This window comes from Dermacentor albipictus, unplaced genomic scaffold, assembly GCF_038994185.2.
Source record: "Dermacentor albipictus isolate Rhodes 1998 colony unplaced genomic scaffold, USDA_Dalb.pri_finalv2 scaffold_16, whole genome shotgun sequence".
In the NCBI taxonomy this organism is placed as follows: domain Eukaryota; kingdom Metazoa; phylum Arthropoda; class Arachnida; order Ixodida; family Ixodidae; genus Dermacentor; species Dermacentor albipictus.
Genome location: NW_027225570.1, coordinates 12150039 through 12175077, shown reverse-complemented (window position 1 = coordinate 12175077; position 25039 = coordinate 12150039).

The following is a 25039-nucleotide window of genomic DNA, read 5'->3' as shown; positions in this document are numbered from 1 at the left end:
GTAGTAAAGAGAATTCAATACCACTCTTAATAAAAAGTGCTACTCCGCCACCACGGCCAGAAGGCCTGTCTTTTCTCAGAACCGTGTAACTAGGAGGCAAGAACTCATGGTCAAGAATGGATTCGTTTAGCCAAGTCTCTGTCACACATATAATTGATGGAGTATGACATTCTATTAGCCAGTTAAAGTTTTCAATTTTGTTAATGAGGCTACGTGCATTTAAATTCAAAAGCGTGAAGCATTGCTCTCGAAACTGTCAATCGTTGTCTATAGCGGTCAAGCGACGGCTTTCTCTAACGATAACTTTTTTGCTATCATCCCAAGAGTACCGAACGTTGTCCACCAACCGATGATCATAGTGCAACCGGGCTTTTTGCGCATTTTTCCTTATGTCAGCGGAATTCTGCCAGAGCTCCCTCCGCACCTGCCTCACGCGAACAGAGAAGTCTTCATTTATAAATATGTTTGTGCCCTTCAACTTTTTCGCGTTTCTTAATATAGCAACCTTAGTTCTAAAATCCAGCAACTTAATAATTACAGGTCTTGGATTATTGCTCTTTCGCATTCCCACCCTATGACAGCGTTCGATATCTTTGCAGTTAATTTCTAGTTTCGATGTAATCAGTTCAGTTACCGCTTTCAGCAACTCCTCTGAAGATTCGCGGAAGCTTTCAGCAAGACCGAATATAAGCAAGTTATTTCTGCGGGACCTGTTTTCTAAATCGTTGTTTTTGCGATTTAGTTTATTAACGATCACTCGAAGGTCAGTTACAGCCTTTTCAAGCTCAGATACCCGCGATGCAACTTCAGCAATTGGTGCAATAGACTGCTCTATACCAGTTAACCGCTCTTCGAAAGAAACAACCCTAGAGGAAAGAGCCGCTAGCTCTTGGCTAATTTTTGTTTGTCCCGAGAGTAATTCGAGCAACATTTTTTCAATATCGGGGCCAGGGTTAGTTTCCACATCACCGCACAATAGTAACAGCATTTTTAAGGAATTTATGAGCGAAAGAAACACATTTATGAGGACTGCAGGGGGGTCCGGCAGCAGCAATAGAAAACGATTGTCACTTCGATAGCTCTTGAAATTGTACTTCAAGCTTACCTGCAAAGCAGAACATACGATTTTGAAGCGAGTGCATTCCATGCTGCCGCCGGACCCACTGAAGAGTAGCACACGATGCGACGGTAGAAGCGGAAGTGAATATTTTGAAGCACCCTTCCACTTCATATTGCCATTCTTCTCGGCCTTTGCTTTCCGCTGATACTGATACGGTATCGCGGAGATAGAGAGGCAGTGTGCGCTTGTGGGCGGGGGCGGAAGGGGAAAGTTGTGCTTTCCTCGATTTCCTTAATCAGCAAGGTTATATGCTTGTCACTGGGTAACTTCTTTCTCAAATTGAGTCTTTTTACTTTCACCTTCTGACTACTTTCTTGAAGACCACCGATATTCACTCCCCAGGTTATTCGGCGCACTTGAACACTTTCGACAAAACGCAAGTTAGCAGTGCATACTCTGCACATTTTCGGCTGTTTTCCTGCGGCAACGAGACAAACATTTTTCCAGTCCTGTTGGGAACTGCTAAGAAGTACACACTGGGCCTTCTCGTAATACTGAAGGTGAATATCTGCACATGTCTTGTTTGTATTCCATATTACAGTGTACAGTCAGTCAGTCACATTTCAGGGTAAATCCAATGCTTCACGAGAGTGCTTGTATAGGCTAAAGAGGGAGCCCTCTGGATCGGGAGCCCTCGTTATAGCTGTACTGCTTAGTTTCTCGCCTCGCTTTGCCACAGATTTCTTCGCACAGGCGCAAGCCGGAAGCGTAGCCGGTTTAATGAATATAATGTTGATTTGGAAAGCGAAGCAGAAAAGGAAACCACCGGCCGTGCCTATAACATTTCCCGTATCCGCCGCAGCGCATTCCGACAACTCATGTATGTAACGCTGCTGCAAAACAACAGACACTGTTTCGATCTTCCTGAAGGCGCTCGCCAGTTGATTTGTCCTTCTATTACGTCCCAGGCATGTGTTTATTGTTAACGGATGACACATCGCGATGGCGAAGTGACGCTATATCAATCCATCTAAACACAAGGTTGTGGTTTCTGTGATGGCCAGCGGCCACTTTCATATACTTCGCGGTGTTCCACAAGGCGATGTGCTTCATTCCTTACAGTTCAACGCTGCCCTGGTTGATCTTGCTACACAATTGTTTGATACAGTAGAATAAAACGAATTAGTAGACGGTGTTTACGTATGTGCGTCCGGACTACCTCGACCTTCGATTTGCGCGCGGTTACAACGAGTACCAACCCCTAATTCCAAGCACCTTCGGCCTCAGGGGTAGAGCCTTTCAGTGAAAACAAGCGCGTTCCTGGCGTTCACGTGCAAATCCGGCAAGATAAACAGCAACTGTCGATGAAACAGTGATCAGAAACATCTGAGCATCGTCACAAGCAGTGGATTGTTTTCATCGACGCATGTGCAAGCTCTAAAGACCAAGCTGAAGGGACTCGTCATGTTGTGCGTGCCGTTTCAGGCATTAGAAGATTCTTTTTTTTTTTTATATTCTCCATCGCAAATTCACCAGGCGCTCTTTTTCGGTCACGTGTGGTACCGCACACTGGTACTGAGCAGCATGGGCCGTTCCTGCCCGCGTACGCTTTAAAGACTTTGCGGACAAGCGGATTTAGACCCGATCTATCAACTCAAGACACCATCATTTTAATCAAGCACCGAATCATTGATGACCCCATTAGAAACGTCAAGGCCATTCTCGGGTTGGATCTCGAGAAAGCGTTCGATAACCTCTCTCACCAATACATTGTGGACACTATTTGCGAACTCAACCTCGGAACTTGATTCCACGCGTACGTCAAGTCATTCTTGGATAACAGGACGACTACGCTCCAATTTACCGACCTCTGAACGGTACATTCTCGCTGGGCAGCAGGGGCACACCCCAAGGCTCGGTCATCTGCCCTATGCTTTTCAACCTTGCCATGGCGGGACTTGCTGAGTAACTTGGACAGATCCACGGGCTCGAGCACACCATATACGCAGATGACATCACCATGTGGGTCTCCAAAGGAACCCCGGGCACGGTGCAGGACATCTCACAAGAAAAAGGCAACACCGTAGAAGAATTTCTAATTCCCACTGGACTCAGATGGTTGCCTACCAACTCGGAGCTGCTCGTACGGAGACCCACGCAGAAGGGCCGCAGGCCATGCTCGTCAGACTTCGATTATAATCAGGAAATTATCGTACGAACTAATTCGGGACACGCCATACCGTGCGTCGACAGAATCAGAGTCCTGGGTATGATCGTAGAGACTTAAGACGTCAATGCTTCTACGGTTCCGAAGCTAATCACCAAGGCCAACAACGCTATCGGGCTCATCAGAAGAAATGCCAATAAACACAGGGGCCTCAAGGAACATAATCTCATCAAACTCATACACGCGTTCGTCACCTGTCACTTCGCATACCTTGCGGCAATGATCAATTGGTCACGATCCGAAAGAGACAGACTTAATGCCCAAATTAGAAAGCTCACCAAGCAAGCCCTCGGCATTCCGACCAGCACCAGCAACGCGAAGCTGGGGCACCTGGGCATGCACAACACCCTGGAAGAAATTGCCGTAGCCCAACAGCGCGCCCAACTTGCTGGGCTTTCGACGACGCCTCACTAAGCAATCACTAAGCACTACTACCTACAACGTAGAGAGTATAGCACGCCACACCACACGCTCACTCGAGCTTAAGCGGTTACACTCAGAATGCTACAAATAGACACACCCCACGCAAAACAGACTACACCATTAGCTGCCTGAGCTCTACGACAAGTCTTACTGTATTAGTTCCAATACATCCCTTAACGTATATAATTTACTGTGACCATGCTCGCAAGCTCACATAAACTCGGAACCAGACAAGCGCAAGTTTGAAAAAGCAATCCGGAGCGAAGAATTCGCTCCCCAAATCTGGGGCATCTAGCTGGTCCACGACGACGTCAGGAAACTCAACCTCCCGATTCGGTTGTGGGAGGCCACTCGCACGACGGAATCGTGGGAGTGGTTTGGGCTCCCATGGAGTGTCAATTTGACACTCCATGGGAGCGCAAAGCTTTCGTGGCTTGAAGGACCTCGAATAAAGTTGATTTCCTTCCTTCCTTCCCACCCCCTTCTCGCAATTTGCCGCAGTTCCAAAGAAAACCCAAATCTTGGCATTTAGGCATGCAATGCTTTCGCCGACTTAGCTACTGTTTCGTCCTTTTCCCATCCAGATTCTGAAGTGTTCATGCATGTACAAGATTTACATATGGCTTTGTAAGCCAGCGCCAACCTCATGGTCATGGCGGCATAAGTAGGAAAACAGTGGTGTTCAGAGTAACAGCAAGCGTGTCAATGGAAGGGAAGCGCAGTCGAGCAAGTGAAAGAGAGAGAAATGCGAGATCGACGTTAAGCTCCAAAGGCTCTTTGTCCTAGCGTTTGCCGCTGGTGACATATCACTTCGTGCGTTTCGGTTGTGAAATTTCGTGGATGTCCCCTGAATGTGTTGCAACAGGAGGCGCTGGAGCATTGAGCTGAAGTCGAGGACGACAGCGAATTAGTTGACGTGATGGAATGAGAAAATGCGGAGGCGTACGACGAAGTCTTCTGACGCAAGACAGGAGCAACAAAAGATCGCTGAGGGAGGTACGCGTCCTGCATGTAGAGATAAATTAGACTGCTGCTGCTAATGATGATGATTATGATAACGACGGTGATTTCCTCCTATGAGGCAAACGAAGCTATCGTGTATACTTCAAATGGGGAATAACACAAGAGCGCACAGCCTGAAATGAGAAGCAGATTCCGTGAGTACCACTGGTTGTAACGATAAGGTAGAAAAAAAGAGAGGTGGAAATAGTTTACTAAGCAGCGCCTCTTGAGTCGTTCTTACTGGACGACTCAAACAAGAGAACCGTACATTCGCATTCAGTTGGAACGACTTGTGCTTATTTCCTGTGGTTTGTTCCCAGGGAGCCTCAGTTCCAGCACTCGTGTCGCATAGAGCACATGGAGTCGGAGTGTACCAGTTCTGGGCACTATAGGCATACGCTAAGTTACCCGGTGATATCTTTTCCCGTATTCACATATCTTAATCTGCGTTGGATTTGTTTTGTTTTGGCTTAGTGTGTCTTCATATTGTCGCCTACACCATGTAATGAAAATTACGCGCGTTATTTTGCCTCTTGAAGTCTCTGCAGCAAGTTCTTTTATTCAGTTTGCGCAAGAATTGTGCTTGCGCCCATGTTATTGTTTTTACCTTACTGTGCGCGTCAATTTGACACTTAGTTTTTTTAGGCTTACATCTCGATATACAGGTTAACCTATCGGTTCCTAAACAGTGTAGAAAGCAAATCAGGTTCGCTCGTGGGGGATAGCGTAAACACAGCAACCAATTCAGGAATGTCGAAAACGTTGCCAAATCAAATTGCGGGACTTTTAATTCATTTATTCAAGGTATTCTGGACCTTATTGTTCTTCTTGTTGTTCTGGAATAGAAAAGGCACTTGTTTATGTGTTTTCACGTGTTTCTGCGGCTATTATGTCCAGGTTCGCGAGCGCAGTGCTTTCCCTGTACTGTTCAAAAGGATCCTCACTGACAACTGCACAAGGTCACGCGTATGCGGTGAAGACTGTTTTTTTGTGCACGCAAACTCCAGAAGTGATGTGACTGTGCTTGTTTCTCCGATCGTTGTTTCTGTTATGGCCATCAATTTGAGCAAAATTATTACGTGAAAGAGCAGCAGTAGCCACAGCCACCTATTGGCACCAATGTATTCTTGGGTAAAAATTTATGAAAATAAATTAAAATAAAGCTCGTTACAATGCGCACTCGCCGTTGCCGCCTTGAGTAGGAAGCGGACAGCGCGCATTGCACGCCCAGACCATCCAGAGGAATCGTGAAGTCACGTCTCGCGCCATCTACGTGCCTGGTCAAAGCCTTACGACAATGTCACCGGTGGTGAGAAGGCCCCTCGGGTGTCGTCCTGAAAGCTAGTGTAGTTTGAGCGCACTGCCGCTATAGGACGAATGGAGCAATCTTTTGTCTGGTTCTCATTGAAACCAGAAGAGGCTGGTGGAGCAAGCCACAGGGGTCTCGTAAGTACTTTCGACAATGTAGGGGGCTTGTAGAAGGTGGCAATAGGCACACGGTGGGAAATCTGGTCTTGCTTTTCCTATTGCAGAGCCTGTACGGAGCGGTGAATCTGACAAGCTCAGGGAAGACGTAGCAAACAATAAAGTGAATTAGCTCAAACCAGCGCTTGTGTAAGTATGAAGCAGTGTGTGTGAGTTTCATTTTTATGTGCTGCTGCACCTAAATGATCTTAATTACCGAGCCCGAGAAGCGGTAATGAAGCTAGGCTCAATATCTAAAGAGGATGCAAACACTGGAACACTGCGGTGCAGAAATTTGGTCTTATGCGTGATGGTAGGCGAGGCAGCGCCACTAACGGTGCTATTAAATTATTCCTATTGCTAAGATGTCGCATGCAAAAGGTGCACAGAATAATTTACCCCGGAGATAAAACAAACTTGTCTCGGTTACTTTTGGCGCTTGTCAGAACAGTTTGAAGGCGGTAATGAAACAAGTAACGGCTGCTTCGCTTCTAGACAAGTGGGGTGTATTCTCGAGGCGAACACGCCCAAACATTCTGCAAAAACGGCCTCCGGCAGTCGCAGCGCCGACATAAAAAAAAGCTTGCAGCGGCAATGCGACCATAACTCTGTTGTACCTTTCCTGTGATCTCATCATTAAGGTTAGGTGATTATGGTTAGGCGAACGGCCTGTCATGCAACTCTGAGTTCCTAATTAAACAGAATTCAAGCTTTCCTAGCGCTGCATTACGTCGATGACAACCGCACTGCAAAGTTCGCTGGACAGATTTGTACCATTTGTTCTTGTGGCTTTACGCTTCAAGAAATGCTCTTTATTTCCTGCGCGTGAATAAATGAGGAGGAGTTTACTTCTTTATCACTCGTCAACATTTGAAGAGAACTGCTGTCACTGCCTTCATTCGCAAACAACAGGAAGAAGATTTTGAAAGGAAATTTCCCTTTGCAATCGCGAAATTTGTTCAGTCTACAAGCCGAACGAACACTAACACGCCCGTTCAAAATTGTAGTGCGGAATCTTTCCTTTCCCACGTAATAGTGAAATGTGCTGTGCATGCTTTATTAAGTGTGCTTGTAAAATGATAGTGCTTAAGAACTAATGGTGTAGTCACGCGAACGAATGACTGTGCTTTAAATGGCATATATATGTTTGTGTCACCTCCAGTAGGCCGACCGCGCCGCCATAACCCAAGGGCTCGTGGGAGAAGCCCAGGCACGATGAAGTCTAGCCTATTAACTTGCCGGACAAAGACAATGTTTTCATCAGCACCGCCACCCCATTTATCGGAAAACCTCAACTTGCACAGGCGCGTGACCTGTGCTGCAGAAGCGAATAAGCGAAAAAAAAAACAAGCACAGTGCTTGGTATTCTTTGTAGCACCAAGTTTGTTGCAATTGTTTCTTTGCATCCACCCTGTTCCTAAAGCTAGTATGAATTATGAATAAGCTCAGAACACGTTCACACCCTCTTTTCTTTTTTCTAAAATTTTTCTTATGAGCAGTATTAGCACTTTTGTACGCTTGCAGTAAATAAAGCCAGAAATAAATTCGGGAGTCATCAACATCATCATCACCTATATTCACGTTTACTGTAGGACGAAGGCTTCTCGCTGCGATCTTCAATTACCCCTGTTTTGGTTAGCTGATTTCCTAATTTCATCACCCCGCCTAGATTTCTGCCGCCCTCGACTGCGCTTCCCTTCTCTTGGCACCCATACCGTAATTCTAATGGTCCATTGGCTATCTACCCTTTGCATTACAGGGCCTGCCCAGCTGCATTTTGTTTTTCGTTTTGTCTAGATGCCGACTGGAATTTCGGCCACCCCCGTTTGCCCTCTTATTCTGATACACACCGCTCTCTTCCTGTCTCTTACACTTACGCCTAAACCTTTTTTTTGGGCACGTAATATCTAAGAATCGATTAAAAACTTTAGGCGTAACTTCTGGGACAATACATACCAAACACTTGATCTGATTATGAGGCACGCCGTAGTGGAGGACTTCAGATTATTTGTAACACCTTAAGTTTTTAACGTGCATCCAATGCATAACCTCCTGAGCACGCCAGAGCACACCCCGCAAAGTGCACTTCTTTGAAAGCACGTTTCCAAACCTTTTTTTTTTCAAAGACCCCAATAGATAAAACTTGGCAGAAACAGCGCGCACTCCTATAACAAAATATCGAGTGGTAGCTTATCGCGGAATATCAGCGCACGGCAGTTTATATGGGCTAAGGCAGTTTTTTCTTTTCATGTTCGGTTTACTAATTGCGAAAGTCATACTGAGAGATCCACGAAGTCCTTAGCATACAAATGGTCCTTTTAGTGATCTTTTTCATATATCTAGAGCCGCTAATTCGTAGCCAAAGATACCCAGTCCTTCCAATAGGCGTCAAGCAGTCTCATTGAGCAGTCGTACCAGGGTTCTTGATGTATGTATCCAGTCGCGAATCTACAGTGGCCCATGTGGACGTGAAAGAAATTCACTGAAGAACGGTGCGCATGTGCACATTGCAACATGCTCAGCTGGTCCAATGGTTAGTACCGAATCTTCTCCTCTCGTAAGAGCAGCCCGATGTGCTGTACATTCGACCACACAGTGACTACCCAGTGATTCACCTTAGGCGGGAAACGGTTGCATACAAACACAGAAGAACGAAACAATGTAAAAGAGGCCTTGACGTCACGTTTACGAAGCCTGAACTGCTGCCATGTTGGTGGCGCCATCTCCCTTTGCGTCTCCAATCAGCTCGCCAGAGAAGATGGGCGCGCTTGCTTGCATTGCTACAAACCACCGGAAGTGCGTGCCGCGGCCACGCGCCAGAAGAGAGCCCACGAAACTTCTGCAACAGCTTTAGTGAAACAAAAGCACTCCTGTGTTTTTCCGTAGCACGTTGAAGAGGACGACGAATAACCGTGCAGTGATTACGTGAGTGTGTCTGTTGCTGGCTGGCTCATGACCACAAAAAGCCAACAGCCAATATTGCCAAGGCAGTTATGGGAAATTACCTGTAGTTGAAGTCGTAATGTGGAAAATAATGAAGGAAAGATAGCTTGTCGCTGGCAGCAGCCGAACCCATAACTTGCAGATTACGCATTCGTTGCGCTACCGGTTGTGCTACGGCGATTTCTATCAATTCGTCCACTAACTTGGGTGTTTATGTTTACTTCTCGCTGGTCCGCTGGCGAAAATGTCGTGCTGCTGGACAGTACCGAGTGTATGTTTACATGAAGTGCTCGTATTTTTAGAGCGCAGCTCTTTGGCGTCCGTTCCTGGGTTTCGCGTCGTCGTCGGCGTTGTCGTCGTCGTCGGCCTCGTAACCAGCTCGCCGACGAATCTGCTCCGCCGCCGCCGCGCATGCGCCCTGTCGGCTCTCCGGGCGAGGGAGGATGATGGAAGGGAGGAGGAGAGACTGTGGAGGAGGGCTGGCTACACAAATGGCTCTTTGGCGTCCGTTCCTGGGTTTCGCGTCGGCGTTGTCGTCGGCCTCGTAACCAGCTGCGCCCCCCTTTCATCCCCCCAGCGCTAGCAGCGACCGACTGATACCGCTTTCGTGAGTCCGCTACCGCACTCACGAAAGACGTCGTGCACTTCCTGCAACTCGCATTAACCGTCCATCGATCCACACCGATGTTAGTAGTGGGGGACTTTAATGTTGACATAAAGACAAACAGCAATTTCCTAACACTTATGCGGGAGAACATCCCGTTCCTCTCGCTCGTAACGCGTCCCACGGCTGTGACAACCTCGCGAGGCACTTGTGTAGATCTCGTCTTTGAGAATCAAGCATTGGTGTACCAAGTCGAACATATATCAGTCTATTTCTCCGACCACAAAGCTTCCTTCATGACTGTCAAGAACTGTTAGTGCAGTCTTTGTTAAAGGAATACGTGTGAAAAATTAAAAAAAAAATTCTGTGATAGCGCATACATGTGTTGCTCGATTTCTTTGCCTCAATCTATCGAAAAGGTGAAACAGCTTATTTGCTGCGCTCAAATTTCGCATTAGGAAGTAACGTAATCGTCGGTAATTTTTTTAGTTCTTGGTGCAAGTGCTATTTAGGTCAAGTATTACAATGCCACGAGGCGATTTTCTTTGCCATTTTCCCTGACCGGACACAATGTATGTACTCCCCGGGGAAGCCGGCCGTCGAGAACTAGGATGAGCCGAACAACTGACCACAGCGCCATCAATGAAATGAGAATGGTATGATCGATCACTAACGCTCAATACGTGACCGCTCGGGCTGAGAATGGCGAGGCGTGACTGCGCTCTGCTGCGATGTTCATGACCCCAATACGCACATTTTTCCAAGTGCGATCGTTTCGAGATAAAAGGTAACTTGTATTGCTTTTAATATTGTTATTATAATACGGAAATCAAAAAGTCCAGTAGCTGTGCTTCTAGTGGTGCTCGGAGGAGTTCATTGGTGTGCTGGCTGAGAAGGGCATACAGACCGGTTCTCTGGAGCTTTGAAATTATAGTTCTAAATAAGCTCTTGTTATTTAAAATGTTATTCGATTGAGTCCCATTGGCAAAATGACAGTTTCTCGCAAACCATCCTTAACGGTTGTTCAACTACATTTATAGAACTTTTCGCTAGTTTGTTGAAAGATGAAGGCATTAATTGTTTCTTACTCGGAAGCATTGAGCTTCCTAAGCTTGTGTAAAAATTCCTCATGGCCACTGTTTTGTCACAACGTTGCCATTATTCGCTCATTTTGAGGGGTCAAAAAGTTACACCTTTTCATTTATTATTCTTTGCAGCACAAAGTGAAGGTTTATTAAGCTGTCGCATCGTTAACAAGCCACATACTTCATTTCTACGCGTAGTGTCATCAAGCTAATAATGGTTCAGACGGGGACAGGCCGAAGTTTCTTTCCCAACAAGAGGGATTTTCTGCGATGCCTAACATTGAACATTGTAGACGCACGTCTGCAATCACCCAATGATGTCTTAAAACTGCAATTCCTGAAATGCAGTTGTGCTGCGCAGTAGGAATTCTTTATTTATAACACTGGTTACTACACATTGAAAGTTGACTTAACATAATATCCCAAAAGGAAACTGCACTGTGAATGCGCAAGTTTTTTTATATCAAGCATCAAGTTCGGGTTCCCAAACCTGTCCAAACGGGGCATTTCAACATTCTGGATCATATCTAGGATCGTTCATTGCATAGGCAATGAACGCCAGTCATCCCCCAGAAGTTCCTGCTATAAAGCGTCATAAGTTGTGCAAGTGGTGTGATGCGGTGTCTACTTACGCAGCGATTAGTGTGCGCACCCACTTCCTTCTGTGATACAAAGAATAGGATATAGAGAAAGTGAACGCGGCTTTGAAATGAACTTCCAGAGCAGGGAGTACGATCTTTTAAGGAATTGTTTTCCTTTTACTTTCTCGGTTCAGTTATTGTTCATCAAGCGAAATGCCAAAATCTGGTCGCAGTTTCCACGATGGCATGTGCGAGAAAATGACAAAAAAAAGGTGGAAGTAAAAAGAATTGTTACAAAATCCGACCCTAGCTGGTGGTTCTTTTTCTCTGAAATATGGCTTCTCTAAGTCGCTTTCTTCAGAGGCACAATTAATAAGGCCTCAAAAACCATATTGGCAGTGTATCCATTCTTTGGAGCTGATCGGCTATGTTATCCCCATTAGCTATCTATGGTTTGATACCTATGTAATTGGTGATGGTATGTTTAATACCTTATGAAGAACAATATAAGCACAGCACATTCATAGGCCCATATTCAAAGCCCCAAGATGGCTCCAGGGAGGCTCAATGAAGAGCAGCACGTGCCCAGTGACACATGAGAGAAATACCAGTGAGACTTGAACATGTATACCAAAAAGTGCATGTTTATTTATTTTTATTTATTTCACAATAACCCTAAAGGCCCTCTACGGAGGGTATTACATAGGGTAATGTTAGATAGGTGAGGTGAACGGTGCGTAAATGTGAGTAAATGTGTGCAATATCCTAAGAATCCTTGCCGCATGAAAAATTGAATTTCCTATTACAATCGCAAGTCATGGCGAAGGACAAGAGCATAGAACGGTAAGCCCTGTTTCTTTTGCTTTCGTGGGCGTAATGTGATCAGCCTATTTTAGGAGAGGGGGGCCGTTTTATGCACACTTTGAGCCATCTTTTCTCCTAGAGTGACCCAAGTTATCTAGTAGCTTGCGCCACTAGGTGTTTGCTGGCTACTGTCTCCCTGTCATGTCGTCTCCTGTGAGTAATCTGTTGTATATTGATCTCTTCCGTATTTTGTATTTCGTTATAGAAGTATATGACACAAGTTGCTCACTCTACACGGAAAAATTAACGTTTCTGTGACCTTGAATGAATGTCTCCGACAAGGTCTCATTTTTCGCAAAAACCAATGAAGTGATTTCAACCTTTTATCTTCTTTAAGGAATTGACGGTTCGCATTACCCATTAAACCAATCACAAGCTGGAATTCAAGTAATGCCTTCAGTTGGTCACTCGGTCAGTCGGTCGGTTGGTAACCATAAGCTGTTGGTCGCAAGCCACATCTTCGAGCCGTTCGACCACGGCCGCTTGAACGACATGACGAAATAGTAGATCCAGGTCAAACGGGCCGGTGCGCCTGTTCAGTGACGCAATCAGTCACCCAACTTTCCACGTTTCTTAAACGAGCGTTCCAAGCGTTTGAGCAATATAATGTAGAGATATGAATTCGCCCCGACGCGCAAGTGTACATGACCTTCGCTTAGGAGGACCGTCAATCTGCATTTTTTTGTATTAGTAATAAACATTAAATTGCTTAGTAACTTAGGGGACCAATTGCAATGCATGCTCACTGACCTGGAGAGGCAAAGCAGAAGAGTGGGTCCAAAAATTAATCTGCAGAATCCTAAAGTAATGTTTAACAGTCTCGGAAGAGAACAGCAATTTACAATAGGCAGCGAGGCACTGGAAGTCGTAAGGGAATACACCTACTTGGGGCAGGTAGTGACGGCGGATCCGGATCATGAGACGGAAATAATTAGGAGAATAAGAAACAATAAATAGTCCGAGGTAACGTATAGGAATGAGTGATCTTAGCACACTGTAATGCAATGTCCAGACACTGTAGATGACTCAATGAAAGTTCTTGCGAAAATTATTTCATGAGCTTAATCTTGTGTTTCTCTCGGATATCAATATTATACCTCATTCAGTCCCAAAAAGGAAGAATCTCGTGCATTCTTAGATCTCCTATGTCCAGCTTCATCAATAGGGAAAACTCTATCTACCAGCCTCACTACCAACGTATCTTAGCGGACAGAAGTACCTATATTGAGAATGAAATTAGGTTACTTATTATTTCACTTCAGGCTATATTTCTACACTGATCATTTATTTGAACCTGCTATACATTGAATTCCTTTTTATGAATAATTTTGTTGGGATTGTTAGAATACATGGATTGGGTCCCAAGCATTTAGGTTTCTTTACGCTTAACTGTTGTTTCGTTTCAAATACTTGCCCTTGCTTAGCTGTGCATGTAGTAATACTTTTATGTTTATGTAAGTGAATGTTTCTTAATATATTCTTCACATGCAAGCAAGCGCTTTGTCTTGTCTTTCTAGCGGATCCGTGTTTCGTTGCGCTGTTAGTACACTTATGATTATGTCATTGAGCTAGTTCGTATCATCATTTCGCTGAACTCGGCTTACTGCGCTCTTAAAAAGAGACAGACAGACAAAGAGGCATTTGAGCTTTCCTGTGGGTGTAATGTTTGAGGTCCACATATTACAAGACACAATTTAGAGGAACTTAGTGTGGTTGGCTGGCACATGCCTGGAGAAACATTGGTATACTTGCATGAATGAAAATAGAAGATCGCGCTACGCAAAGACAAGTGTGGACTCACAATACAATACAATACAATACAATACAATACAATCTTTATTGTGCATAAGGAAAACAAAGTACATATAGCAGGCCTACCAAAGCCTCACAGGGCTTGACTGGCAGTGCCTGACAGTCAGGGCACAGAAAATTGCACAGGGTTAATAGCGGAGTTAGCTACTAGCGGGTCGGAACAAAATGTTGAACAGTTATACAAAATGGTACATCAAACATCGACAATTCTAAGTTGTTTCTTAATCTCACGTCTGTGTTTGCTTCTAACATAGACGCTGGCAATTTATTAAATATGGCTGGAACATAGTATTGCCGTGTTCTCCTTCCGTACTTTGTCGCAGTCTTGGGGATGACGTAGGGTTTCTTCGGTCTTAAGGAGCGGACAGGCCTATATCGTGTTTTAAAATCGTTATTCCAGAAGTGTTTAATTACAACACTTTCGATAATCAGAGAAGTGAAGTTTGGCAAATTCAACAACCTAAAGACGTCTGTATCTTGCTTTGGACACAAATCGTAAGCCACTGTTGACAGCAGTGAACGTAAAATTGAATTCATTCTTGAGCTCCACCTAAGAGTACAATGGCCATACACAGTCAAGCCATAACGTAGCACACTGTAGGCGAAATACTCACAATAATTTTTCGAACGGAGATTGGCATAAGACATCGCATATTGTATAATACACAGGAGACCGCGCGCAGCCTTTTACAGATGTGTGATAATTGCGAGTTCCATAAAAGATCACAGTCAAAAAGCAACCCAAGATACTTAACAGAAGATGCATTTTTACCAGGTTGACATGTACATCCAAAACAGTCTGATGTGTGCAAGAATAATGGTGTCGTAGGCAGGATTTTTTTCATGGGGTTATTGAAACAGACAAGTCGCGTTTTAGAAGGGTTGATGCTTATTAATTTAGCCGCAAACCAGTTCATAGCTTTAGTTGCCTCATTCTGTAAGGAGCTGATTGCATCAGAGTAATTAGTTGCACAAGATACAAGAACAGTATCATCGGCATATTGATATATATAATTACCTACTACATTTGACAAATCATTCACATAAATGTTAAAAAGCAGGGGGCTTAATATTGAGCCCTGAGGGACTTCAGAATGAATACTGGTAAAAACACTTAAACTATCTCCCACCTTTACACACTGTCGCCTATCCTGCAGAAAGTTAGTTAGTAAATTCAAGAATGACCCACGAAAGCCTAGGAGAGACAGTTTCTGCAACAAAATCTCATGACAAACACTGTCAAATGCCTTAGAGGCATCCATAAAGAGGGCACATGCTACCCGGTTACGGTCTAGTGTCAAGTTTAAAAGATCAGAGAAAGCTTCTAACAGCGTTTGTGTACCTTTCCCCTGTACGAATCCATACTGATGTGATCACAATACATTGTGTTTATCTAGAAACTGTGTTACCGTAAGAGCCACATGTTTTTCTAATATTTGACCTATACAGGGAATTATCGAAATAGGTCTAATTTTCAATACTATTGCATGCACCTTGCTTGTGAAGCGGAATTACAATTGCGGTTTTCATATCAACTGGAATCACACCACCATCCAAAACAAAGTTTACAAGGGATAGCAATACATGTTTAATTGCGTCAAAATTTCTCTGAAATTCACTGACCGAAATTTTGTCGAAGCCAGGTGATTTGTTCGTCTTAAGATTGAAGACAATGGACCCTAATTCTTCAAGCGATAGTATAGGAAGATATGCGGAATCTAGCAAGGTATCTGCTAAAGTACACACCGATGGTTGCCGTGTCCTCGATCCCGAGACACTTGAAAAGAACTGATTAAATAAATTTGCCACAGTTTCCTCGTATGCAGAAAAATAAGATGCAAGACGCTGTTTAGGCGTTGAAATGTTGCCGCCTCTAAGGTTATTGATTAGGGACCATGTTTTCTTTAAGTCAGATCGAGCTTCTTGAAATTTCTTTCTAAAATAAACGCGCTTCGCAAGTCTGATCATTGCATTCACTTTGTTTCTTGCACATTTATATCTTAAGCGCGTGTCGTTGCAGTTTGACGACCGCTTGGCCTTGGTCCACAACAAATCTTTTTCCTTTATAGCAGCTAGGATTTCGCTGGTCATCCATTTCTGACTCAGGTTATGTTGCCTGACTTTGACAATGCGTGTTGCCGCCTGCCTGAAAGCATCAAACACAGCTACAAATTCACGGTACATGTTTTCCGGTGACACAGTGCATAAAAATTATCCCAATCATTTTTGTGGACTAGTTTATCAAAAAACCTTGGGTCAATTATACAAATTTGTTTGACAGAGTTAATAGCCTCCGATAACAAAGGATTCACAGTCTGTTTCAGTGAACAGCAGACGAAGTAGTGGTCAGAAAGCTTAACCTGTGCAATGGTAGATTTTACTTCCAGATTATGGGCTCTAACATTTACGTGATAAATGCAGGATGAAACAAGACGTTGAGATAGGAATTCTTCGCGAGTTGCTGCATGGATTGTCATTTCAATTCCCCATTTAGATAGTGTATCTAAATAATCAGCAACTATTCCTACTGTTGGACGTAACGTATCTATATTAATGTCACCTGTGAGGCAAATACATTCATCGGTTCCTGAACGTGATAACGCGGAGTCGAGCCCATCCAAAAAAAGACGCCTGTTACCACATGGGGGACGATATACAGAAAGCAAGGCCAATGAAAATCGAGGCTTAGATAAGCGGAGAGCAACAGTTTCGGCATTGTCGAAAGGCAAGTGTAGTTCGGAGACTGACCAAGTGTTTTTTACGAAGACAGCCACGCCTCCACCCTTCCGGACCGGACGAAAAAAGGAGAATGAGTGATAGTCCCGTAGCGCGAAACTAGAAAATAGACCTGGCGAGATATTTATCTCGGTGAGTACGATGACATCAAAAAGCAGTGGAACAGAAGATAGAATGGCTACTAAATGGTCCCAGTGCCTACGAATGCTTCTGATGTTTACGTGAGTAACATGGAAAGCGTCGTTACCCGGATAACAAAAAAACCGCGAAACTTCTAAAAGGTCATGGCAAACCTTGAAAGTAGTAGCCATGACTAGGTGAGCCTCTCAATGTCCAATTTTCTATTAATTCGAACGAGTGGAGCGCCGTCTGCTTTCCTTGCAAACACCTTGCCATTTCTTGTCCAAACGTATTTGAAGGACATTTCCTTTGCTTTAGTGCGAGCTAGCCAGAACAGCTCACGATTAACCCGTGTGAGGTTGTCATTGAAATACAACCGTGGAAAATCATTCTGAACCAATCTGGGCAAGTTTTTACGTGATCGAAGCCGTTGTTCCTTCGCTTCAACGGAACACATCTGGACAAGAATAGCTGGTGCAGTATTGTCCCTACTGGGTAGACGGTGGATAGCAGAGACTTGAGTTGGCGCAAAGTTAGGTACCTCAAGTTGTTGCGCAAGATCACTGAGGAAGGATTGCAAATTCTCCTTTGGCTTGCTGGGAAACACATGTATCTCGAAATTTTTTCTCCTACTATACTGCTTCATTTCATTCATTTGCTCACTTATCTTGTCGATCAGGTCTGACTGGAACTCGACGGTAGAAGACAGTGAGTCAACCTTAGAACGTAATTCCGCCACCTCCGTCTGATTTTTGTTGACTGTCTCCAATACCGAGTCATATTTTGTGGAAAGAAATTCTATTGATGTCTGCACTACCTGTATCGAGTTCTCGATCTTTCCAACTGAGTCCTTAAATGTTAGAAGTTCCTGTACTTTCGTGGCGAGTATTTCTACGCTAGATGCAAGTCGGTGAAGTTTTTCATTTACAGCAGTAAATTGCTGTGCAAACGATTCTTCTTTTGCGGTCTGTGTGAAGTCTCCTTGTGTGCTTTTTTCCGGTCGACATGTTTGGCACAGCCAGGTTTCACGTTTAACTGAACTCATTTTTGCGTAGCTGTTTTCAACTACTGTAGAGCATCGTTTTCCAAGGTGGAAACCTTCTTGGCAAGCCGAACATGTTAAAAATTTCGCATCCAAAGGTAATGGCTTAGAGCAAGCAGCACAATCACAAGGCATTTCTGTGCAGTCAGCGGCAAAAAATTACGATAATAAAATAAGTAAGAGCAAAAGGCTCACCTGCCGAAAGGCATGAAATGATTAGCTCCGGGAACGTATTTGCCGCTGACTGCGAAGAAGCCGAGCGATGCTGTTCCTTAAGTAGGCATTCCCAAGCGTCTGGGGTGCAGGCTAGGTGATGTGCTGACGAGAAGGTGACAGCTTGCGGACGAAAACTGCAGACGGAAGCACGCTGTCTGCGCAGACGCTGCGCAGATCCAGGTTCACCGATGACAGCGGCTGCACTGCCCGTGTCTCAGTGAAGCGTCCGATGACCGCATGCAGTACCTGCCGAAAGGCATGAAATGATTAGCTCCGGGAACGTATTTGCCGCTGACTGCAAAGAAGCCGAGCGATGCTGTTCCTTAAGTAGGCATTCCCAAGCGTCTGGGGTGCAGGCTAGGTGATGTGCTGACGAGAAGGTGACAGCTTGCGGACGAAAACTACAGACGGAAGCACGCTGTCTGCGCAGACGCTGCGCAGATCCAGGTTCACCGATGACAGCGGCTGCACTGCCCGTGTCTCAGTGAAGCGTCCGATGACCGCATGCAGTACCTGCCGAAAGGCATGAAATGATTAGCTCCGGGAACGTATTTGCCGCTGACTGCAAAGAAGCCGAGCGATGCTGTTCCTTAAGTAGGCATTCCCAAGCGTCTGGGGTGCAGGCTAGGTGATGCGCTGACGAGAAGGTGACAGCTTGCGGACGAAAACTGCAGACGGAAGCACGCTGTCTGCGCAGACGCTGCGCAGATCCAGGTTCACCGATGACAGCGGCTACACTGCCCGTGTCTCAGTGAAGCGTCCGATGACCGCATGCAGTACCTGCCGAAAGGCATGAAATGATTAGCTCCAGGAACGTATTTGCCGCTGACTGCAAAGAAGCCGAGCGATGCTGTTCCTTAAGTAGGCATTCCCAAGCGTCTGGGGTGCAGGCTAGGTGATGTGCTGACGAGAAGGTGACAGCTTGCGGACGAAAACTACAGACGGAAGCACGCTGTCTGCGCAGACGCTGCGCAGATCCAGGTTCACCGATGACAGCGGCTGCACTGCCCGTGTCTCAGTGAAGCGTCCGATGACCGCATGCAGTACCTGCCGAAAGGCATGAAATGATTAGCTCCGGGAACGTATTTGCCGCTGACTGCAAAGAAGCCGAGCGATGCTGTTCCTTAAGTAGGCATTCCCAAGCGTCTGGGGTGCAGGCTAGGTGATGTGCTGACGAGAAGGTGACAGCTTGCGGACGAAAACTGCAGACGGAAGCACGCTGTCTGCGCAGACGCTGCGCAGATCCAGGTTCACCGATGACAGCGGCTGCACTGCCCGTGTCTCAGTGAAGCGTCCGATGACCGCATGCAGTACCTGCCGAAAGGCATGAAATGATTAGCTCCGGGAACGTATTTGCCGCTGACTGCAAAGAAGCCGAGTGATGCTGTTCCTTAAGTAGGCATTCCCAAGCGTCTGGGGTGCAGGCTAGGTGATGTGCTGACGAGAAGGTGACAGCTTGCGGACGAAAACTGCAGACGGAAGCACGCTGTCTGCGCAGACCCTGCGCAGATCCAGGTTCACCGATGCCAGCGGCTGCACTGCCCGTGTCTCAGTGAAGCGTCCGATGACCGCATGCAGTACCTGCCGAAAGGCATGAAATGATTAGCTCCAGGAACGTATTTGCCGCTGACTGCCAAGAACCGCATTGTCGATACTGTATCATGATGAGCTTCCTCCTCTTGCCTGATTCACAGTCAGTTTGAATATCGGGTCCGGAAGTTACTCGCGAAGTGCAGTTTCAAGCAAAACGTACAATTTACAAATATCATAAAATATCTCACGTTATTAGCTCTATCAAAGAAGATTTCGTGAAACTCTAACGCAGCGTGATAAAAAAATAATAAAGTTAAAGCTCATCGCATAAAAGTACGACTTGCTCAGGTGCCGCTGCCGCACTTGATCATGAATAGGCGCTTCAGGTGCACCTGCACGAAGCTGTGCTTACACAACATTCTGACCACACCCCTTTGTGAAAATCCACTGTTCGCTTCGGTATGGTATAGTGGCGCCTTCTAGTACCCGGTCGGTTAATGATCTTTGATGTCGTCGAAATCTTGGTGCAAAATCGTTCAGACATTTTCCTTGGTATTCTTGTTTTGTCTTTTCGTAATTAGACATGGGACTTCGCAATTCAACCAGGAGATTAAGACAAGGTAACAGTAACTAATACGCGCACTATGTAAACCGCACAGTGTAGGAAACACGTCAGCACAGACAAGGCGCCTCAGTACTTTTTTAATTTATCCTTATAACGCACTTTTTCACGTGTCCAGCTGCTCCGTCCACTTAATTAGGAAATAGCAGTCTTTGACTGCCATTTAGCCTGGTGCTGCGGCAGCGGCTGGTTACGTTGCCGGAGGCAGTGAAAAGCGACGAAGCGACGTCGGATGAGGAGAGGGCGCTCACTGATTGGCCCGCTCCAGCACCTCCATCACTGGTGGCGTCAACCTCGAAAAACCAGGAGCTGGCGCAGGAACAGGAGGAAGTGTTTACAAAAATGCAAAGCTACGGTAACTCCCTCACACTGGTGGACGCCATCCCTGCGGTGCTGGGGGACCCTTAATTGGGAAAGAGACACAGTAGAAGGAGAATGGTAAAAGTGAGTACGGTGCGTTGCCTCGTTCAACGGCACTGACGCGAAATGCACTGAGATGGCTATTGAGAAGAGTTCCTCCAGCACTTTGGGGAAAGTTGCTGAAAAATATGGAGTGTTTCGGGCTGCGTTGGTACGCCCTTGAGACGTGCGCGGATTCGCGTGAGAGCCCTGTGACATGCGAAGGTTGATTCTATCTATGGTCAGTGGTGGTGCTGTCTCGCATTTCTGTGTCGCCTCAGTTGACAGTTGCCGATGGCGTTCTTTCTCGCATTGCTCTGTGTGTCCCTTGTCGAGGTGCATGACATCGTCCCGCATGATTTTAAAGCGAATGCTTGAAAGAGAGCGTCGGTAAACGGTAAACGGTAAACGGTAAACGGTGAAAAAGAGCGTCGGTAAACGGTGCGTGCCAGAGCCCTGTGTATCCTTGTTCGACGATCTCGCCATTCACTGTGAAATGTGCAAGATCACTCGAAACATTGACAAGATAATAGCCCTCGCACAAGAAAAGAAAACAAAAGAAATTCGGAAGGCTTTAGAGATAAACGAAGGGAAAGTCAAGTGCGGTGAGCGCGCCGTGTGTCATGCTCACTAACATCGAAATCACATATGCACGTGACACCTACGAATGCGCAGAAGGCATTAACAAATATATGAGAAGCAAAAGATGTGAGCACGCCTCCTAAAAAAAAATGGTTATTTGATCCACAGTCCTTCTCGACGTCGCAGTGCATCAGTGAGTCAGTTTAATTATTTGATTCGATGTGACAATAAACCAGTTGGTTGTTTCCGCCTCATTGTGTCAGTTGGCGCCTTACTTCCTAGACAATAATATTTTTTTTTTCTGTTGTAGTGAGGACCGCGCGACTACAACTAGCCATGTTCATGGCTCTTTCTAAGGACGACTAACATTTTTTTGATACCACTGATAATCGGCAAATTATACTGATCAATGATGCAGAAATATGTTGGGTGTTACTTACATTCCTTATAACTCAAATGCGTTTTACGCAGTCTTCAACATTTTCTCAGGCAGATATAAACAATGATACACCTCAGAATAAAACAGCAATATATTAGGAAAGAAATAAGGGCCAAGAAGCTTTGCATTCACGGGAAATACAGTTCTACATTCAAAAATCCGACATAACGTGCTGTTTTAAGTCTTAGGCACTCAAGATGGAGCGTTCAGAGCCAGTGAAATTCAAAAATTATGCCTAGGAACCTGACTGATTTATCTTGAACAAGTTGTATGTCATTATGGAGGATAAACCAATTATTGCCAGAACACTTCAATTAAGGCGGAAAAGTTATACACTTTGGTTTAGAAACATTTAGGGGAAGAGCATTTGAAATTAGCCAGAGTTACAACTCATGGGGCCATTTGATGGCAACCATTTATGTATCGTCAAAGTAGTGTGCAGTGAAAAAGCCATTGCTGCAATCAGGAAATATTGTGGAAATAATCTACCGTCTATTTTAACTGCATTGGTCATGTGAATTAGAAATAAGTTTGCGGTAATCATTTCAGGCGTTGTATCCTAGGGTAAAAATTAACAGGATGCACACACTAAACACAGTTGCACTCTTTGGGGTGTATCTTTGCCACACAACGATAACTGTCATCTGTCTTGTCCACATTTCCTTTCTTTAACGCTGCGAGCCCGGTACTTCCAAGTCACGAACGGCATGCGCGTTATCAGCATGACAAAGCATTCCAGGGCAGTAACGAAAGCAACGTTTTCAAGAAAGGAAGCGCAAGCACAACAGATGACAGTTATTTTTGTGTGGCAAATGTACCTCTCAAATAGCTTTTAAAGTGCATACTTTGCAAATACATTAGTTCTTTTTCTTATTAGGGATCTGAACGACATGACCGAATGCACGCCGGACGAATGCATCAGTGACCTAAGGGTACATTTATTAAAAAAAATTCGCCTGTTATCGAGGAACTGTTGAATTGGAGAAATATTGCTTTGGCCACCAGGGGGGCTTTTGCTGACAGGAGTCATTTGGAGATTTAAAGTCTGAATCATTATTAGATGTTACTTTTTCAAGTGTTAATGTTATAGAGGATCAACTGCTTTAATTTTTTTTGAGCTTTTATGCCGCGACGCTATGTTCGTTTCATCGAGTCGGTGATTTAGCGTGCTTAACGACTCTACACTATATATGCATATATATTGCTACGAGATTTATTGGCTATTAACGGATATATGCAGTTACCTCAGGTTAGCGTAGAGGGCAGCCTAGAAATCTCATCCAAGCGCCAATGTGAGCAAGAATAGCGACACCGGCACTTTGGTCTCTGCCTTTCTGACTTCAGGAACCATGCGGCAGCAGTAACGCTTGTGCAATCGTCCTCCTTACAGTATACATATTTATGCCATTTGGCGAACTTCTGAAAGAAAAATAACCTTAACCTACCCTAAAAACACGCACAGTATAGAGCAAGTAGAATGCAGCGCCTAAAATCCAGCAGTGACATAAGGTAAGCAACGCTTGATTGTTACCCAAGCCACCATGAAAATATTATCCCTGAAAAATGGTCCATATGTAAAAGTGCGAACACAGGGGTGCCATCAATAGAAACCTAATGAAGGCCTGAAGTCAAGCACTTTGGATTGACCACCAGTGACCAACGCCCGCATACACCAGAGCACAGAAAAAAATTGAGGGGCACCATATTTAAAATGCGGCGGCTCCCCCTGCTGCTCTAACGGCTCCGAGCTGCGAAGGAGGGGACCGCAGGTAGACGCAGTGCTTGCGCTGCTTGCGGTCGGTCATCGGTCATAGATCACCACAGTCAATGCAAAAGCGTGGCGTCTTCACGGCGAAGCTGTGATGGCGCTCGAAGACCTAATTTTGGATCAAGTGAGTACAGTCGCGTATTTCTTAAAAGGGGGTCATTCCATTGTGACATTGTACGGCCGAGCAAGCAGGCGAAGCTTCCGTGCTGCGTCAGTTCTGGAAAGCGGAATTTGTACGTTGTGCATCTCAGTATGAGCTGAACGGGCAGCTTTATCGGCCCGTTCATTGCCGATAATCCCGCAGTGACTTGGAAGCCATTAGAAAATCATTTTATGACCTGCATCACTTATATGGTGTAACGTCTCTGTACTGTGAAACATTAGCAGTTCAGTGGTCCGCGTCGTAAAGGTGACTGTAGAGACTGCAGTGCTGCCTTAGAATCACAGAATATCTTCCACTTGTGTGGCTGTTCATGACCAAGGTAGTGAAAGGCACTAATGATCGCTGCGAGCTCTGCTGCCGTCGACGTTGTCGCGTGAGTCGCCTTAAATTTGATTGTTGTGACTCTCGCTGGTATCACGATTACGGCGCTTACGGCATTTCTTACGCTTACGGCATTTCTCATGCTGAATGTAGGTGACGAGGTTCGCGACGTTATCGATCAAAATCAAAATGAAAATCATGTTTATTTTTCCGAAGAACTTTGGAAGGAGGCCCGAACAAAAAGTGGAAACTAGTCCACTTGACGGGGGTTCGGGCCCCCTTTTACAAGGCACAGCGAAGGTTGCCGAGGCCCAAGAACGTGCGCAACTCACTCGCCTGAGCACCACAGCGGCAGGTAAGCACATCCTCGAAGAGTTGGGTTACCACCCTGCGGGATTCCCGATGGTCAGCACCCCTATCCCTAGGTGCATTCGAGACAAGTTCGAAGTGGCCCCTGTGCCCCGAAACATCCATCCCGTCCATAACGAGGGCAGACGCAAGGCCAGAGCAGCAGCCATCCTCAAACAGATAAAGCAACGAGACATTAGAGCAAGCTTCGTCGACGCCGCGGAGTACAGCGATGGGAAGACCTTTGCCATCGTTGTGGTCGACTCTAGCGGCAAGATTTCTAATTGCGCCTCCATTCGCACTTCAGACCCCGGAGTCGCCGAGCAAGCCGCCATCGCCCTCGCCCTGCTAGACGGTCGTGGGTCCGAGATATATAGCGATTCCAAAACGGCAGTTAGGGCTTTTCAGAAGGGTTGCATCGCCAAGCAAGCTGCTCGTCTTCTTAGCAACTCGAATCGATATGCTTTCACGCATCATTCAATCCACTGGTTTCCAGCTCACGTAGGGTCGGTCGAGGATGCTCCCCAGAACCTGAATGAGTCTGCTCACGAGGCTGCGCGTGACCTCACCGACCGCGCTTCCTCTGCAAGAAGCACCGACTCCCCTCCTCCCTACGGCCACAGGGATGCTCCCGCTACTCATAACGAGATTATTAAATTCTTCTACATGTCTAGAAGGGTCTTTC